This window comes from Notolabrus celidotus, chromosome 21 (genome assembly GCF_009762535.1).
Source record: "Notolabrus celidotus isolate fNotCel1 chromosome 21, fNotCel1.pri, whole genome shotgun sequence".
NCBI lineage: Eukaryota > Metazoa > Chordata > Actinopteri > Labriformes > Labridae > Notolabrus > Notolabrus celidotus.
The window spans coordinates 3,947,466-3,965,234 of record NC_048292.1 but is presented as its reverse complement, the minus strand read 5'-3'; the positions used below and the strand labels follow the sequence as shown (position 1 = coordinate 3,965,234).

Genomic DNA, 17,769 nt, shown 5'->3' with positions numbered 1-17,769 from the left:
GCTGGATTCAGGATGGCCACTCCCCCTTTAAGTATGGCCCCTCCTAGTTCAGTAACAGCTGCTGAACTCAAAGCTTATCATTCACCAAACTACAGGTGATATTTCAAAGGGCAGTTCCACTTCTGTTATACAGCTTAGACACCAAACCATCAGACACACAGACACCTAATTTCTAGGAGACTACATTATAAACTACATCTGCAAACACACTGCACATCACACGTCCGTCAGCCTCTATAACTAGTATTTCTCCACTTACATCCCTTTTTGTTAACCTGACCCCTGACTGTTGTAATTTGAAATTACTGCCTCCGCATGAGGCGAGTTTACCATTCAAAGTGATCTCTGGGGTTCGTAATTACTCTCCCATCGAGAAGCCATCAAAAGAACAAGGAGAGGACCGCGTTTGAGTCACAGCAGAATAACTCAGCATGTTTTACCTCAGCTGCATTTTACCAAGGTGCTGCATTTCTCCACCCAAGGCTTGATTCATGCTCTGTGGTGTGAAGAACAACGGTCGGGGTGTTGTGATGGTGGATCGGGGTGTCAGAGTGTCACATGGGAATAAAGAGCCGGTGTCTCTTACAGAAGAAGAACTGTAAAAAATGATAAAAACACAACTCTGAATTTGGAGTTACAGCTTCTTCTGGAGGTTAGAGGGTTTATCTCTCATATTCGTTCCCCTGCCGGGTGTCAGCTCCTGCACCTTATTACATTTATGGTTCACTCTCGCTCAATATTGTCGGCAAATGGAGAGCAGTGTCGAATAAAACCTTATAATGGACAACAGAACGAGGCTTCTGGGTGACAGCAAAGGGTGAGGGACTGCATACGGACAAAAGACAAGAGGTGGATCTCGGTGAATAAGAGGAAATGGATCGACAGCATGCACATCATCACATTCCTCGACACCTGCTGAACCCAGTCAGCTTGTTTAAGAGGAAGAGACGTGTAACCTGCGTGTTTCACTGAGGCAGGAGCACAAAGCAGAGTGATGGTGGTGGAAATGTGTCACTTATAGCAGATGGTAAAGCTAGTGGAGACCTGTGCACACAGAGATCTGCCTTATGTAGATGTACAGCTCGGTTGTTGTGAGGCATGCTGGGAAGACAGTTGCTAAGCACGTGACTGGTTTTCATTTTATAGTAGGAGACTCGTGGGCTGTGTGCCAGAGCAGAGAGGATCCAGCATCCCCCTCTTCATTCATTCACAAAGCAGAGACCCTTCTGTGTGCTGGACTTCAAGGTTTTCATCTGCAGTCTTCTTCTGTGGTGTTTTGAAGGACTCATAGTGCGTAAAGCCCTCCACTGGGACACTCAGCCTGTCTGGCCTTGATGTTACAGTACATCACATGTATTCATAGAAGTCAGAAGGCTCCAGTTGAACAGCAGTGGCCTTGCAGAGTCGAATATCAACACGGCAACATTAGTCATGAGGGAAATTATAGTCTGTAAGTAAATAAGCAACTCAGAGAGCTCCTCTTGTCCTGTTGGCAGGTGTATCAGAAAATGATGTATCTATAGTGAGTACTATGGGGAAAAAAGATGTAGATGTTATAGTTATGGAGTTATTCATCCTTTCTCATGAACCAGGAGGTTTATTTTGAAAGGACATGATAAGCTGTATTCACACATCCACAAACTTCCTGAATTTTCTTGGCGAGCTGGATGTATGAACGCAAACTGCCTACATTTTCACCCCACCTTCTTTCAGATCTTTTCAGGACAGGACTTTAGTAAAATTCATGGGAGAAGCCATGCAGACCTGGACACTCAGTCAGCCATTTTTTTTGTTTCAAAAAAGGTCTTAATTTACCCAGAATTCCTTGTGTCTTACGGCCAAATTCCCCCAGATCCATGTCCGGTCCGTCTCTGATCCGTCACAGCACCAGATCTGATAGGTTTCTATTATAGTCAATGTGTTAACTTCCACTGGATCCGCTCTGTTGCACTCTGGCTGCATCTCTGATTCAGCAGGTCGGAGCCCCCAAGATTTATTTACATTCAACATGCAAATAAATGAATGCATGTTGAATGGTATTTTTTTGGAGGGAGATGGGCTCTTTTCATTTAACATTTTGAATGGGACTTTGTTGGGATTGCATTTATGTTCATTTTTGAATGGGTTGGGTCGGAAGGATGAGTAATATTTAACTCAACATTCATGTTTATGTTCTTCACTGAAATAATTGATTATTCAATAAAATATTTAACACTTAACTTCCCAGTTAATTCCCATGGAAAGTTTCCAATCTGGAATATTTGCAAAATTTCCCAGCTTAACTTCCCATAGAAATTTACCAGAAATTTTCCGCCCCTTTGCAACCCTACTCTCCTCCTCCTCTCCTCATCCATGTTGTCTTTCTGGTCCTCTGAAAACCTCTGACCTGTTGACTCCAGGCCTGGCTCCGCTCATCATGACTTTGGTTTGTTGTTGTAGTTAAGTGAAATAAGATCTGGTGATAACACAGAGTGTTTTATTCTGAAAATTAACCGGATGTTTTCATTTTGTTTTGGTGAAACCTGACTTCCTGTCCCGCTCAATCTGCTCTGTTGCGATTGATGTGTTGTGCTCCGGCATCCGGCAACAATAGAAGTCTTGCAGAGACGCAGCCGGAATGCAACGGAGCGGATCCAGTGGAAGTTAACACATTGACTGGAGACAGACCGCTTTAATAGTTACATCGTCTCAAGAATCATTGAACTGTCCGTAACTGTGAGTGTCTATTCATATGTACAGATTTCCTGTTAGGTATGCAGCTCTTTTTGAGTCCATTATGAATTGCTCAAACATCTTAATGTAGATATGACAGGAGAGAGTGTGTGCACCTCATTAGAAGGGTCTGTCCAAAGTATAAAAAGAACAATCCTGAAACTCCAGCACATGCCAACTCTGAGCAATATTTTGAAACACATCTCCTGCTCTCTGTGGAGCTGAGAAACATGTTTCTGTATTAAGCTCCTTGTTTTTATAAAGCGTCCTGGGCAGGAGGAAATGTACTTCCATAAACAGACGTCCCTTAATATGAAATATTCAAAAATACCCGGTCCTGAGGGTGGAAGGAAACATGTTTCTCCACTTTTAATGAATGTTCCTTATCAGTTCCTCTAAAAGCCGGTACACGGTCAGACCATGGAGCTCATTAAATCGAAGACACACAACCTTTCAAGTTTGTTTCCGCTGCTTTGGCCACGCTGTCTGCGTTGGCGGACATGAAACAAGATCCAGGAAGTCCAGTTTGATTAGAAGATGAATGTGTTTACACGGCTCATCAGATGCCAGGATAGAGCTCAACAGTTTGTAATTCTCACACTCAGGATTTTACAACTCTGTGGCAGCTATTCCATCCCTTTCTGATGATGATGATGATGAAGCTCATTCTATTGTTTTAAAGGAAAGCATGAGAAGTGGTGCACAGATGATATTTGTGTCCGCACATCATTTATACATGTGCACCGAGCTGACATATCTGGGGCTCTGCTTTCCGCCTGTCACAGAGAGAAACAGTCTTTTGATTGGCAGGTTAAACTCTTCAAGGTCAGCCTGCTCTCCAGCTCTCTCCCTCCGTGTAGATTACCAAGGTAATATCTCTCCTGTTGAGTGTCTCCCTGCCCCCCCCCTCGACTGGTTCTCAGTCTACACTAAGATCTAAAGATTGTGTCCTCTCCCTCCTCATCGTGTCGTTACATAAGCTCCGGCACAGGGTGTTGAGCATGGAGATTGCGCTGCATGTTGCATGTTGCATATCTGGGGGAGCTGTGGGAGGAATGAATGTCATTTCTGCAGGTGATATCAGGAGGCCGGGTTCGGGAAGGGGGAATTGGATGTGGTTGGATGACTGCGGCTGAGATTTAATTCAAATAATCTGAGCTTAAAGTCAATAAATTATAGCAGCTACATGGGTGGAGTAACAGCAGATGTAATGAAGAAATGTCATGACTGTGTGTGGGGATGATTTAGGGTTGAGCTGTCGAATGCAACCAGGGATGTAAGACAGTAAGACAGTCCCTTCAGGAAATCAGCGCGATTTCTTTGTGGCCTTGCAATTTTATACAATCACCGCAACTTTTCCCGCATCACCTTAATCTCAGCCCCTGCACGTCATCGGTTTCGTCATCAATTTCACTTCCTTGTTAGCTTATGACAAGATGAAGACATGTCAGACGTGAAAAAAACACATTTACCAACTAATATTTCCGCCGAAGTTCGTGCATGTCAGTTTCTGGATGTTTTACATGAAAGCGGGGGTAAACTGTATATATATATATATATATATATATATATATATATATATATATATACACATATATACATATATACATATATATATATATATATATATATATATTCCCGTCAAAAGTCATGCCAACACCTGCATTCTCACACTTTACAGATGAGGTCAAGAGATAGGGAGAGGGTGTGCGTGTGTGTGTGTGTATGTATGTGTGTGTGTGTGTGTGTGTGTGTGTGTGTGTGTGTGTGTGTGTGTATGTGATTGGGGTGAAATATGTCACACAGTTGCAAAGACAATTAGTATTTGACACTTCTGACTCCTTTTAGCCTCCACTTTGACTGGCGGGTCAAATTGACCCAGGAACAGTATCTATGCAATTTAAACATGCAGGGGGGGTTGCAAATATGTGAAAGGAACCATTTTTATTAAATATGTTGATTACGCTAATTAAGGCAAGTAGAAGAAGTTTCATACCGAAAAAACACTTTTAACAATTTCTTTTTTGATTTTTGAACTTTGAAAAGGGTCAATCTGACCCTGAACGTAACAGGAGGGTTAATGCCAGCAATTCATTCCAAAACAGTTTGGAAAGGGTCATGTATACTTCTCAGTTTGAAGATAAATAATGTTGTTTTTAATTGTTAACTATATGAAGATTAAGATGGAGACTCTCTGTGATGTTACCTGTGAGCAAATAAAGCATATTTTGTTAAGATAGTTGAAATCTCAAGTCTTTTTTGGTAAGGCTACCAACAACACTAAAAACAGCTGCCAATATTTTAGCATATTTATTGCCCCTGAGATGTTCTTGGGGAAAAAAGCTTTAAAAAATTGCAGCTTTCACTGCAAATTTTATCAAAAAGCCTTCGCAACAATCACAAAAAACCCAGAGAAATCCTGGAGGGACTGGTAAGAGAGTGAAGAAGTGACAAGCAGAAGGAGTGGAGAAGGAAATGTGCAAACACAGCAGGAAACAAGAGAAGCCCTGACAAAAGATCTGGCTGCTGGAAGCCACACTAACACACACCAACTAATACCAGGATGACATGCTCATTGTTCCGATGATGCTGTTTGTTATGCATGCATATTTAGCAGTGCATACCAAATGATAAGGCGTTATTGATTTTTGCACATGGTTGTAATGGGCCTTGCTGTCAGCGCAGCCTGCGCTCTGTGTTTGTGATTTACATGTGAGAGCAGCTGGAAAGTGCCATCCATCTTTCTCCTTAAGAATCCAATTTGCACCTTATACAGACGTCGTTATGTGGAATGAGGAAGGCTGACGCGTGTAAACACCCATAAAAACAACCCGTGGTTTTAACTTAAATTCAAGGACGCATCAGAGATAGTTTTAAATAAAGAACGGCTGCACTTAGCAGTCGGTTTTATTACATAAACAAGCAGCTGAAAGCAACTCACTGAATCTGAATTTGCTCTTTTATGAACTACTTGAATATCCATTTGATTAAACTGGGTCATAGTTTCAGAGTCTGATGTGACTGGCTGTGGGCAGTAAAAGGAGAAAAATCAAACACTAGTAAAAAGGCATGCAAGTGTTTCTGAATGAGCCTGTTGCTCATGTTATATCGAATTTATGTATCTTTTCACTTGCCATCGTCACTGCGTACTCTATTAACAGTGACAGGTGCTTTGAAATGTGGCTGAATGAGCTGACTGGGAATACTCTTCCTTTATATCTCAGCCAAATAAACATAATGGCATTAATCTGTGCATCATTCGGGGAGTAAATACACTTTTCACAGTATGAGGGGAGAATGAATGGCAATCATGAGCAGTCATATTGCATACAAACAATTACAGTGCAGAGTGGTGGCTGCCTCATCTCCTCTACTGACAGAGATTCATCACAACCAGTGGCTCCTAAGAAGGCCCAGTCCATCTATGTATATCCACTACATGTTGTTTAAAGGTGGCATGTCGTTATCCTGGATATTCATGGTCCCAAGAGGATATGCTTTAGAATGATTTATCTTTTATCCAAAGCCACAAAAAGACCATAACCTCTCCTCAACTATCAATTGTGTGTCGAATGTACCAGTGAGCAAATGTATTGTTCCTTTGGATCGTAGTCCTCAGAGGATGATCCTTACAGAGATTTGTCATGACTATTGGTAGCTCCTATGAACAGGGATATGGGAATATGCCGTCTATATCCACTAAATGTTGTTTAAAAGGTAGAATCTTGTCACCCTGGATATTCATGTTCCCCAGAGGATATGATTTAGAATGATTTATCTTTTATTCAAAGCCATAAATAGACCATAACCTCTCCTCAACCATCAACAGTGAATCAGACAAACCAGTGTGCAAATGTATCTTTTCTCTGGATCGTAGTCCTCAGAGGATGATCCTTAACAGCTATTTTTTTTCATGACCAGCTGTAGCTTCTAAGAATGAGGATATCGGCCCTCAGAGGATGATCCTGACTGATTTTTCATGACCAGTGGTAGCTCCTAAAAACAGGAATAGCGGCCCAGTCCTTTTATATTTCTGCTAAATTTTGTTTTAAAGGTAGAATCTTGTCATCCTGGATATTCATGGTCCCCAGAGGATATGATTTAGAATGATTTGTCTTTTATCCTAAGCCACAAATAGACTATAACCTCTCCTTTACCAACAGTGAATAAACCAGTGTGCAAATGTATCGCCGCTCTGGATCCTAGTCCTCAGAGGATGATCCGCTCTAATGCAGTTTTTGTTTAGAAATAGTGTCAGAATATAAGTCCAGTGTGAGGTATCTTTGAAAACTGATGGCCAACTATTCAGTAGATGTGCTTCAGATATTCCTTATCCACAGAGGATTATTCAAAATGATTGATTTATCTTATATTCAATGGGTGATCATGTTTTGTAGAGTATAATCCTTAAGGATGTGTACAAGGTGTCTTGAAAACCAGTGACCTTACATCCAGCAGATGTATTTAGATATTCATAGTCCTCAGGAGATAACTCTTTAGGATTTTGCTGACCTACTAACCTCTAACACACTCTGCACAAATTTAACTTACCCACAGAAAGCCTATTGAATAGTTGATCATAAGTCCATCCATTTTCTTCCGCTTATCCTGGGTCAGGTCGCGGGGGTAGCAGTCCAAGCAAATTGACCCAGACGAATCCCGAGGCGATCCCAGACCAGGCGGGAGATATAATCCCTCCACCGCGTTCTGGGTCTACCCCTGGGCCTTCTCCCAGTTGGACGTGCCCGGAACACCTCTAAAGGGAGGCGTCCGGGAGGCATCCTTATCAGATGCCTGAACCACCTCAGCTGACTCCTTTCAACACGGATTGATCATAAGTAATATGTTGAAACACTTTCATTCCCCCGAGAAGATGTACTTTTTAACATTTCCCCTCCTCAAATCATCAGCAACATAAACAAACTTTAACTTTATGTGTTATGAGTCACAGCAGTGTATTAAAGTTTGTTTTCTGCTTCACAAAAGGAAGTAATTACTCATGATGTGTTTATTGAATTTTAATGTACATTATTGTGCATTTGTTGCTTTCAGTAGTTGTTTACCCGCTTCATTAGACGGCTGTCTCATAAGCTATCTACCTTAAGTGAAGTGTTCGTGTTGTCCTGAAGGAACCCTGAATGAGGCCGGCACTAAAACACGCTCATGTGTGTACAATAGATATGAATCCTCTAATTGACCGTTCACTGCAGCAGTAAAACCAGTGGAGCTGAGAGGCGTTATGAAACCTTTGTGTAGGGGTTGAATTATCTCCCTGAGAGAAAGTAGAGCAGAGGTAGAGCGCGGACAGACCACCATCACTCTTACCCGGGCTCTTCCCACTCCCCCACAGCAGGCGTACATCTGTTCGGAGGAGATCCCCAGCTGCTTCCTGTTACTGGTTTTCAAACACATGGCTGCTCCTCACTGGTGGTTCCTTGAATATGTCCAGTAGTCTGTGAAACCAGTCCATCGATTATGGATATCAGCCATCAGGACAGTGACACTGATTACTGAGCTGACGGTGAAATCGACGGGGGGTAAATGTACAGAATGGATTCAGTCGTTTGAGCCTTAGATTACTCTCAGATTACACACAGAGCAGGAGTCTTGTGTGTTCGTGAGAGAGATCGTCACTTTTTTAAGATCTCAAACGGATCATGATTGCATCAAACTAACTATTTCTTTGGTTTTGTTAGCTCTATATTAGCTGTATTGCTTTTACCAGCATCCTCGTCTTTTTAAGTTTGGAAAGCCTTGAAGTATCTCAAGGATTTCTAGAGCTAACTATGAGAACTAGTGAAAGAAATTCAAACATAACGTGCACTTCTTTTCATTTCAGCTTCTGTGGACGTGAGAGAGTGCTCGTGAGTTTGGAGGAAGCTATAAAGACGCTAGCCTTCCATCTAAGGTAAGTCTGTTTTTATCAATTGAAACACCAACATTTAAACATGTTTGTTTGTTTGTTTGTTTGTTCTTTGGGCCGGCTGTAATTTCTACTTTTTAAATTTATTTTTGTTACACTTTATGTAGGGCTGGGCGATGATGTGATAACGATAATTATCGTGATATCATTTTTCTCTATATAAATATAACAAATGTCAGATAAAAATTACATATAAATAAACCTGTAATTACCCCCCCAACCACTGGAAAGGGATGGGGCACTAATGCTACGCGAGTTGCCACCCAACATTAGACAAAAGTAGACTGCATTGAACAGCCAATCATGTCGCAGGGTGAGAGGTGGGCGGGGCTTAAAGATGCCGTAAAGACAGCTGAAACGAGCGACAGCGACCCGATGAAAACTCAAAACCTACCAGCTCAAAGCGGAGTCATTAGTCTGACACTTTTGACTTAATACACTTAATTAAATATACTTACAGGGTGAAGGTAAAGGAAGAGCACAGAGACAACTTCTGCGGTCACGTTAAATGCCCACCGTGACAGTAGTACAACTCACCACTGAATAACCGTGATGCATTCACTGAACTGTGGGAAACAACATCACTCAGCCTGTAACTCTTAGTAATCTTAAAGGGGACAGCACAACTCAAAGCAATACTCTACTAAACTGATAGGCAGAATACAGTTTGACATATCTTTGTTGTAAATTTAAATCAAATTATGCAAATAAGATCAACCTGAGAAAAATAAAAATCTACAAATTAATCTTCACAAAAATCTCAACTTACATTAAAGACCCGCTTCCTGTTAGTGCCATCAGAAACGAGAGATTCAAGAAGCTTATTAGAAAACTTAATCCAGATATAAGCTGACAAACCGTCTTCAACTTTCACTCAGGAGCAGAAATCTGACTTTACATTTAAACGAAATTATGATTTGATATTTTTATCGTGATGATTATTGATATCGACTGACATGAAATATGTCATTGTGATAAAGTTGTTTCCAATATCGCCCAGCTCTAATTTTATGTCATTGTATGTTTGTGTCCCTGTTTGTATTTATCTCTCCGTCCCTCTGATGTTTCGTTCCATCTCGCTGTAATACACTCGTCCTCCCGTGGAGATCATTTCAGAAGTCTGGATATTACGTCGTATATGTTTTATATTTTGCTCAGTATGCATCAGGTCATAAAGTAAATGGAGCATGAAACGTATTAGTCCCTGTGGGATCTCATCCATTTCATGTGAGCCTTCAACACGTTCACTATAAACAACCTCCCCACCTTGAGTCCTGCTGGATGAAGCTCAGGTACATTACACTGTGTTTGATTTTCAGAGCACATTCAGACAGTGGGCATTAAACTGTAGAGTCTCCTCTAACCCCTGAAGATGCTGCTGATGTGTGGATGCAGTATTCACGCTGATATGCATGTGTAGAATAATGCCTTATTGATTTACCTTACATCAGAGGAGATTTGCATAGAAGGTGTTGCATGTCATCTCACCGGGCGTGTTGTCAGGAGGAAAACAAATGAATCATGCTTTGTTGGTGAATCTGATTTGAGCTTGTTCTGAGTACTGAGAAGACGGAGAGACTCTGGACTCTGAAGTTTCACATCAACAAGTGCCAACATGAATATTAATGTTGAAGTCACAAGAACAGTGTGTGGTCAGAACAAATGGTCTAAAGAAATTAAATCAGTTGTTTCAACTTCTAAATCAAAGAGAGAGTTTTATTGAGAATGACAAACTTTTGGTGACAGTTTGAACTGCTGTGCATCAAAACATGGAATTATTTTAAGTGATACGAGTTATAATAAGGGATGTCCCGATCCCGATCTCAACTATCGGATTGTGGCCGATCTGGGCATTTTTTTATTGATCAGTGATCTGCATTTGAGTCAATCATCTCATCCGATCATTTAAGTCCGCTGTCACTGAACACAATTTGTAGCTGGAGGCTAGCGCGCAAGTTTAATTGAGCGTTCTGAGTTTGTTTAACTGTGTATACATAATGAGAAACTAATAATGGGACATTGATGTAGAACTCAAGCCATGATTGTAGTACTCACAAGTGCACCACCAGACACATGACAGAAAAAACATCTGCTCTACGTACCCTACGGTAACTCTCCAGGGACATACGGTTCAAAAACCCGAAAACAAAAACCAAACACAGGACAGTCTGTTACGTTAGCATTAGTATCCTTGTAGCTAGCAGCAGCTGCCGTTCTCAATACCATGCTAGTGGCATGCAACTGTGTTTCGATCTCGCTGTCACTCCCAATATTTACGTCTCGCAGCTGGATGCTTAAGAAGAAGGTACTTCATTAATCCCCATGGGAGGATGCTGCTATCAACCAGCGCATCCCAAGCAGTTGGAGGTTCGGTGCCTTCGGGCACTTTGGCAGTGAACCAGCACCTCTCCAGCCACCAGATCACTTTTTCAAACTTTGTCAATACTGGGACTTGAACTGGCGACCCTCCGGTTCCCAAGCCAAGTCCCTATGGACTGAGCTACTACCTTCCATTGTGAATCACGCACTGTCTCATGAGAGTTGCGTTCAAAGCAGCCTTGGATTTAAGCATCCTGTAATGCACGAATGGGTCTTATACAGCAGAGCTTGTAAAACAGATTGAGTTTTATAAAGATGCTAGCTGGATTAAGTTGAATTGAATAATTAAAATAAGAACTAAAATATGTTTTATGTTTATTTGTTTTTGTTAAAGGAAAAAAACAGTGTGCAGCTCAACTCTCTTATCTCTTGTGCAACTATTATCTAGGCAAACACAAGTATCGGATCAGGACTAGGTATCGGCAAATGTTCAGTAATAAAAAATTGGATCTGGATCAGGGGCCAAAAAGGCTGATTGGAACATCCCTAGTTATAATGCTTCAGTCTACAGAGAAGTAGACACTGTCTGTGCAGAAAAACATAGCTTAATGGCTGCATTCATAGACAAAGTGAGTAAACAAGACTCAACAGACTCTATAGAAGTTAAAGTATTTACACTAATTACTTTTTGGAAGGAGCTAATGATCCACAATGGAGCAGACTTCATAAGTAGATTGATTGATTTATCTAGCTGCAGAAAATGAATCAGGGGCATCAGTGTTCCACCTTGGGAGAGTATCTGTTGGATTTTCTGTAATGAAAATAATCACAGTTCAATCCCTCCTCATAAATGTGCCCTCCCTGAGCAAACCTATGACTAACATCCACATCCACAGTCATATTGTAGCTTGCACACATCATTTTTAACCATCAGACTTTGATTTAAAGGCTGGTTTAAGGGTCATAACGGGGCTCAGAGCTCAGATTCTCCTCTGTGAACAAGTCCAGACCTTCCTCAGTCTCACTCTGGCGTATTTATTTCAGTATAACTCGGTGGTTTGGTTTGTATTTTGTTGTGAATTCCAATCTTTAAACTCCACCCCTGCCCCGTCAGACTCCATCCTCTCGGTCTAACTTCTATGTTAAAGTCTGCATTCAGCCTCCGCGGCTGGTTCAGGCAGGGTTCAGCAGCTATTTACCGAGGCATTGTGACTGATTCGGGCCTTGTTAAATCCCATTTTGTTTTGCGAGTGCGGAGCTCTTTCTCCTCCAGGCATGTGAAGGTGGAGAGCTGAAGCCGGCGTGCCGACTGGGGACTGGAAGAGCAGGCCAATTTTTCATCCTTATTGCCCGTGACACATCCAAAGTGGCAGAGCGGCATCGGCGGAGAGACAGAAGACTGGAGAGAGAGAGAGAGAGGAAAAGTGAGAAGGATGCAGCTCAGATGGAGTGAGAGGAGTATTTGTCTACTTCCGCTTTCTGCAGTCCAGAGCGGAGCCTCAATTTTCTTTGCTAAAACAATGCGATTCAGCAGCGGTCATCAGAGCAGACGAGGTTAAACTGAGAGTCCCACGGCTCCTGCCTCTCTCTGACTTCGCCTTCTGTCTTGCAGTTTAGCTGGAGAATGAATGCAGGCTTGAAGCTTTAGAGAAAAGAAGCATGGTGTTTGAGAGTCTGATTAACTCCATGAGGAAAGATGCTACCCCATCTTTAACAGATGCTCTCCACAGGCTTCGATCGTCATTGTAGAGAGCTTATTCTTCCAAGAATTAGAATATTTGCAACCCTAATGTCAGCTAAACTTTGAGATGGCTCCATGTTGATGGAAATGTTTAGAGAATCAAGCGTCATATTTTCATGGGTAATTCATTCTAGCTTGATCAAAATTGAATCAACATGTGGAAAGAAATCCGACATATTTCACCTCTGCCTGTTGACACTGTGGCAAAAACATTAAAGATCTCACTCTGGGTAGAAGACCTTAATCTGGAGCTGAAGTCTTTTATGCATCAGTTGAAAAACACAAATGTTGTGACTTTATCATGAATGAAATGTGACGTTTGAGCCCTTCCTCGTCCTCCTCCTCCCTGCTTGACTGCAGGGATTGTGGGTTCGGGGGGGAGGCCATGCTGCCTCCTTTTTTGACTACGACCTCATATCAGACAAGACGACCCGCTGAATTTAAACATATTACTAAGCGCAGGAAATTCAACTAACCAGGATTCCATCAGTAGTGGCGAGCGAAGAGGGAAGAGCCCAGCGCCGAATCCCTGTCCAGCGGGCATGGGAAATGTGGCGTACGTAAGACCGCTTGCCTGGTGTCACTCGGAGGCCTGAGTCCTTCTGATATTGGAGCTGTGTAAATTAATGATTTTAGTGTTATCTAGGAGGGTATATTTTCACCTTTATTTGAAAGGACAGCCGAAGAGAGAGATAGTAAGAATAGAGGGAAGATATGCAGCAGATAGTCATGGGAGGGGGTCGAAACAGTGACAAGGACTGTAACCTCTGTACATGGGGCACAAGCCTAACCCGCTAGGCTAACGCTACCCATAGCCAAACTACTTAAAGTTAAATTTTTGGGGCATTTTTGCCTTTAATTGATACGACAGTGAAGAGAGACAGGAAATGTGGGGAGGAGAGGGTTGGTAAGACATGTAGCAAATGGTCGAGGCTGGAATCGAACCTGTGACCTCTGACAAGGACTGTAGTCTCTGTATATGGGGTGCACTTAGACTGCTAGGCCAACGGCGCCCCACCAAACTATTTTTGAACAACAAAATCAACTTCAAATCAACATTTTTAGACATCTTGGTTTTACTTAATTGGTAGCTGAGTTGGCATTGAGTCCCTGCTCACCCTTTTATGATTCCAATCTGCATAACACCCACTCACTGCACATTATCCCTTACATATACTACTCTATGAATACATTTAAGGGACAGGACATTCATTAAGATCTGAATATCATTGCTGAAGACACTCCAGAACTCTCTCCTCTTATTTGATCGTACTGTCTGACCTAGTCTGACTTCACTTTGATGGCCTTCTTACATGCGTTGAAGTTAGTTTGGTATTGGTAGCAGGTTAAACAAGAAGTTATCATCTCCAAACTATCTGACCTTTAAATCAAAGACTGGTCCCCCATCCTAACACTCATTATGAAATAAATCCAGTGCACATTTCTGCTGTATAATAATGAAGACAGCTCTGTGTTGATAGAGACTTGAATCCAATTGAGTGTTGTATTTTAATCCTCCATGTTACTTCTTCAGTTTCATTACTTCTTGTTTTTCTTGTGCTCTAATTCATCCTGTGCAGATTAAAGAGGAGGAATCATCATTAACATGAGCCTCCTTATTAACGTCTAGTCCTGAGTGGAGAGGGTTTCTTTCCTTATGAGAGGAGGGGGAAGGTGTATATTCTAAAATCACTTCATCCTGAATGAATAAACAGGAGTGTGAGATGTGTTCTGACACATGCAGTGTTGTGATGGAGGGCCGTGAAGGGCAGCGTCAAGGTGACTCCATGGGGCGACGAATAGAGGTGGGATCTTTTTTTCACAGCAGCGGGGTGTGACTCCAAGGAGAGCTGACGTGACCGGGAACATTTTCATGACAGAGATTTTCCCTCCAATTGTCCCTCTGCTTTCGTTCTCACGTTTGAGATTAAGATCTCCCGTTGTAATTATTGCTCGATGAGGTGGCCTAATTCTGCCAAGTCGATAGCATCACACCCGTCAGGTGGCGTACGGGGGGATCTGGCAGCAGCTGCTCATGTCTTCTACATGTTCCAGTTGGGCTGCTGAGGAAGGTAATTCCACTGATTTGTGATACATGTCAGCTGATCGACTCGCTTCTGGAAAGCTGCCAATCCCACATTCCCCTCTGCTTCTCAGGGGAGGTAGAAAAAATGATGAAAAAGACAAAATAGAAGAAAAGGAAACCCCTTGGGTGTCTGGCATTTTAACACCGGATGTACAATAAGGGCATCAATCATCCTCCGCTGTCCCAGGAAACATCTGTCTGGACGTTTTCTCCTAAACACAGGTGTCTGACGGACAGATTCAGTCCTGTGTAATGACGATTGTGCTGACATGGACTGTACTATCTTTTGTAGATCTCACCAGACTGCATGAGCAAAGTCGCTCAAAAGACTGATCTCATGTGTAGATATTAGACTGACATGTTGTTGGAGTAGAAAAAGTAAGAGAAAGAGGGATTATATCAAAAAACTGATGATAATTTCATTCTAGCGTTGCATCTCTTGATTCGGCAGTAATGTCTGATCTTCCCTTCAGAGCAGCCAGCCGTCAGATTAAATGAGTTTACAAGTCAGAGATTTGTACCTCCCAAAACTATGGATATCCCTCCACTAGTCTGGGCTGTCCATAATGCTCTAAAGCTACCTGGATGTAAACAAGCACAGGTGATGATGTCATGTGGTAGCACGGCGTGGTTTGTCAGTATGTTGATCTAGTAAATGGAGATTAAGTTGTATGTCGGCTGTGTCTGGTTAAACTGACATATAACCACTCCACCAGAGCAATGGGGAACCAGCACAGGCATGAGGACGTTAAGGCTGGTGGTGCTAGCTCTGCTAACCTTAGATTTACTCTGTAAAGGTGTTTGTCATTGTTTACAAGTAGACTTTACTATCCCGTGTTTAGCCTTGTTAAATAATTGTGCTCAGTTTGACTGTCTGAGTATAATCTAACCTTTAGAAAGGTCAGTTAGTTATAATTTCCCTGAAAAAGACATTGCTTGGATGGCAGCATATGTTGCTCCAAAATCTGTATGTACCTTTCAGCATTAATGGAGCCTTCTCAGATGTGCAAGTTACCTATGCCATGGGCACTAACACACCCCTATACCATCACAGATGCTGAACTTTGGGCTGATAACAGTCTGGATGGTCCTTTTCCTCTTTGGCCCAGAGGACACAACGTCCATGATTTCCAAAAACAACTTAGAATGTGGACTCGTCAGACCACAGCACACTTTCCACTTTGCGTCAGTCCATCTCATGGTGTACATCAGGCGGTGGTGTACATCAGGCGGTGGTGTACATCAGGCGGTGGTGCACAACAGGCCGTGGTGCACATCAAGCCCAAGATCCACAGGATGCGTCGCGTTATGTTACGGCTGCGCCGCGCACGTCGCAGCAAATAGGTTCCCATTCAAGTCAATGCTCTAGAGTCCACAGGGCGCGCTGCGGCGCGTCTCAGCTCCGTCTCTGGAGCGTTCCGCCGCGCCGCTCTGCCAGAGATACGCGGGGAGTCTATTTTCGCCGCTCCCCGCGCCCAGCATGCGTCAATCGACACAGAAATGATCGAACTATCCCGGAAGTCAGGCACGAGGATCGTATGCAACATCCGCTCACTTTCAAAATAAACACCATGTGCAAACACAAGATCGTAAATTTCACCACTTCTTCAACATTACGTCATAACCTGTGGCATCGGGCCAGACGTCAGTCTCAAAAGATATCCGACACCATGGACGAGGAAAAGTTTATACTGTGTTGTTCTCGCGCGTTTTGGAGTTCTCGAGGGATCTTGAGTTTCCTGCTCCGGAGTGCGCGCCGCTCCAAACACGCATCCTATGGACCAGGGCGAAAGCCCCGGGACGGAGCAGAGCCGTGTCGCAGCCGTAACGCGGCGCACACGCATCCTGTGGACTCCCCGAGTCAGGCCGTGGTGCACATCAGGCCGTGGCGCACATCAGACGGTGTTTGTGCGATGGCCTGTTCGTAGCCGCTTGTGATTTTAATTCTGTACTTGAAATGTTAGCAGAGGAACCAGCAAAGAGTTTTTGCTTTAACAACAGATATTTTCCCTCTGCTTCTTTTAACTGGTTGAAGAGAAGGATCATTATTTTGGTCGCCTGTTATGAGGCTCAGCGATACTGCTGTGGAAGTTTAGATAATGAAAGTCTTCATCATGGAGCCGGGATGAGTCAGAGGAAACACAAAGAAACAGAACAGCAGGATTTAAGAACAGATAAAGACTATTAATATCCTTCATGGAGGCCAAGAGAAAGATATTAATGTATATCAGAGCTGAGACTATCTCAGCTGGAGTTCTTTGGTGTTGGGGCATGACGTGGTTTGGGTGGAGTGTGTCTCCTGTAGGTGCTGACGTGTGTAGGAGTCCACATTCACATGTCACTGTGCATCAGTGTTCGTGTGGATGCTTGTGCAGCGTGCAGGTGTGTTGGCGCCGTTATCTTCTCACTGCAGCTTATGGATCTATTGAACTCACGGTGACTCTGCCTAATGGTGATCCAACTAACATGAATGATTGAGTTTAAAATGACAGTTGCTGACAAATCTGAAGCTTTAGTGGCATCAGGACGAATTTAGTGCGTAGCTTGAGGGGATTTTTAGTGGATAATTAGAGTTTCAGTGCCATGTTGGGCATTGCTTTTGCTTAATTTCTCAGTTGGGAACATGTGCGGTTAATGTGTGATTACACAGGAGTTGTTGTTGGCGTGTTTATGGCGTGTCAGTTTGAGCTGTTCAGTGTTGGATCGTGACTTACCCTCCTGTGCGGGGGAGCTGCTGCTACTCCCACACATCTCCAAACTCTCTCTCTCTCTTTTCTCCCTCTCTCTGCAAATCCACTACTCTTTAACCTCAGCTCATTTCTCACTTAGCCACCAATCAACTCTATGTCACAACGTCATCCATAAAATACATTTACTTTGCCTCATTTCAGTCCCTGGGTTAAAGTTCCTGTCAGTAAAGCCGTACATACAACCATAAACACACCACTCACAGACTGTAGTGCCCTCGATACACACACAGTGATAGGG

General features: G+C 42.8%; 1 protein-coding gene across 7 annotated transcripts in view; it reads left to right on the top strand.

Moving 5' to 3' along the window:
• The window catches only part of syt1a (synaptotagmin Ia), a 262,791-nt gene that overhangs the window by 105,320 nt on the left and 139,702 nt on the right, over positions 1-17,769 (top strand). For all 7 annotated transcript variants that reach the window (XM_034673888.1, XM_034673889.1, XM_034673884.1 and 4 more), the window contains one exon: positions 8,552-8,620. The gene's annotated coding sequence lies outside the window, so the exon portion shown is untranslated. The remainder of the gene's footprint in view (positions 1-8,551; positions 8,621-17,769) is intronic.